The following is a 2,713-nucleotide window of genomic DNA, read 5'->3' as shown; positions in this document are numbered from 1 at the left end:
GTACGTCTAGGTGGATTTTTCCTTAGGTATCGTCTTAATTCAATCGATTTTCCCCAAAGCAATTCCCCAATTCTATTCTCTGTGAGTTCTTGGTTTAGATAATTAGTTAGTTAAAACAAAACCTCTTTATTCCTAGGCTAGATAATAAAAAGACAATCATTACTAGTACTTTTAGTTCCTTTGGGTTCGACAATCCAGTCTTGCTAAAACTATACTACTGTTCGATAGGTACACTTGCCTACATCGCGATAATAGTTAATTTCAAGAACGATTAATTTTAAATATTTAAAACCTATCACAAAATCATGCGATCAAGTTTTTGGCGCCGTTGCCAGGGAACAAAAATATTAGGAACACTCAATTTTTTTTACTTTATCCATTTATTTTTCTTCAATCTAATTTTATTTTTAATTTTATTCTAATTTACTAATTTTCTTTTTCTTTCCTCTGGCAGGTTTTTTATAGTTTATGACTAGAAAAAACCTGTTAGGACCACTACTTTTTGATGAAGAAATCGATTGCACAGTTTACAGAAACCAAAGAGAAATAAGGCAAAGCCTAAGATACACAGAGAACGAGCAAGAAGACGATACTCAACCCCCAACCGAAGAGATGGCTGAAAACCAAGACAATCAGCTACCTCCTGTAATTACAGCTAATCAAAATCTTGCTCCACGCACTATGCATAATTATGCTAAACCTTCTTTAACAGGAACTGAATCAAGCATAGTTAGACTTGTTGCAGCTGCAAATACTTTAGAACTGAAACCTAACACAATTCAAATGATACAATAGTTTGTTTAGTTTGATAGTTTGCAGGATGAAGATCCCAACGCTCACTTAGCAAACTTTTTGGAACTATGTGATACATTTAAAATTAATGGCATTTTTGACGATGCCATTCATCTTCAGTTATTCCCTTTCTCATTGAGGAACAAAGCTAAACAGTGGTTGAACTCGTTACCACGAGGGACAATTACTACTTGGGAACAAATGACTGAAAAATTTTACTAAAATATTTTTCGCTGGCTAAAACGGCTAAATTTTGTAATGACATCTTTTCTTTTGTGCAGATGGATTTAGAAACACTCTATGATGCATGGGAGAGATACAATGACCTTTTGAGAAGGTGCCCTCACCATGGGTTACTACTTTGGCTTCACGTTCAATCATTCCATAATGGCCTGAATCCTTCGACTAGCCAAATGGTTGACGCAGCTGCTGGTGGAACTATCAATAATAAAACACCTGGAGATGCTTATGAGTTCATAGAGGAGATGTCATTGAATAACTATCAGTGGCAAGTCATAAGGACAAAGCCAACGAAAACTGCTGGTGTTTATAACGTTGATTCGGTCACCATGCTCTCTAATCAGGTAGAACTCTTGAATAAGAAAATTGATGGGTTTTTTAGTTCTTCACAGGTTCACCCAGTAATGTAGTGCGAAGCAAGTGGAGGTGGAACAAGCCATTCAGAATACTAACCTTATGGCCACAACATGGATAACGAGCAATTAAATTACATGGGTAATAATCCTTGACCTCAAAACAATCCATATAGTAACACTTATAATGCAGGTTGGAAGAACCACCCAAATTTCTTATGGGGAGGCCAAGGAAATCAGCGACCACCTCTGGGCTACCAACAGCCACGCTATCAACAGGAAAAGAAACCGAACCTTGAAAAGATGCTCACAAAGTTTATCTCGGTATCAGAAACCCGTTTCCAGAACACCGAAATAGCACTTAAAAATCAACAAGCGTCAATCCAAGGGCTCGAAACTCAGATAGGCCAGCTTTCTAAACTAATCTCCGAATGACCACAAGGTAGCTTGCCAAGTAATACTGAACCTAACCCAAGGGAACAGCTCAGCGCGATTAATGTTCAAAATGACGAAGGATTTGTTGAGCCTGCGCCAGAATCGAGGCAAGAAACGGTGGTAAGCAAAGGTAAAGGTGAGGTAGATTATAATAAAAACAAACCAGTGACTATCGAATATAAACCATGTGTGCCATACTCCAATGCGACAAGAAAAGACCGCTCAGATGAACAACTTGGTAAATTCCTTAAACTTATAAAAAAATTACATATTAACTTACCGTTTATTGAAGCTCTATCACAGATGCCAAATGCAATGAAATTTTTAAAGGAGCTTTTAGCAAATAAACGGAAGTTGGACGAGGCATCGCATGTGAAGCTAAACGCAGTTTGCTCAGCTATTCTACAGAATAAACTACCCAACAAACTAAAAGATCTAGGGAGTTTTATGATTCCTTGCTTAATTGGTAGTTTAGATGTTAATAATACATTAGATGATTTAGGGGTAGTATTAACGTCATGCCCTACAAAATGTTCAAACAATTAGGTCTTGGGAAACCCAAACAGACTAGGATGAGCATTCAATTAGCAGATAAAACTATAAGATTTCCTAAGGGTATTATTGAAGATGTGCTAGTTAAAATCGATAAATTTATATTTCCCGTTGACTTCATTGTTTTAGACATAGAGGAGGATAGCAACACTCTTTTGATTTTAGGACGAACCCTTTTAGCAACTGCTAAAACGATTATTGATGTTGGCACAGGTGAGCTCACACTCCATGTGGTAGTCGAAACAATCACCATTCAAGCTCACAATTCTAGCAACACATCAGAAATTGAAGGTGATCATCTAAACCATTCTACTAAAACTGACAATATGGTGCAACCTACT

At 37.0% G+C, this 2,713-nt stretch overlaps 1 non-coding gene across 1 annotated transcript; it reads right to left on the bottom strand.

Moving 5' to 3' along the window:
* Positions 1-1,040: 1,040 nt before the first annotated feature.
* LOC121228561 (small nucleolar RNA R71) lies at positions 1,041-1,147 on the bottom strand. Its single transcript, XR_005926137.1, has one exon. It is a non-coding gene; the product is annotated as a small nucleolar RNA R71 (small nucleolar RNA).
* Positions 1,148-2,713: the final 1,566 nt, after the last annotated feature.

Source organism: Gossypium hirsutum, chromosome A04 (genome assembly GCF_007990345.1).
Source record: "Gossypium hirsutum isolate 1008001.06 chromosome A04, Gossypium_hirsutum_v2.1, whole genome shotgun sequence".
Taxonomy (NCBI): Eukaryota; Viridiplantae; Streptophyta; class Magnoliopsida; order Malvales; family Malvaceae; genus Gossypium; species Gossypium hirsutum.
Note: the sequence above shows the minus strand (reverse complement) of the source record. Positions and strands in the feature narration are given on the sequence as shown.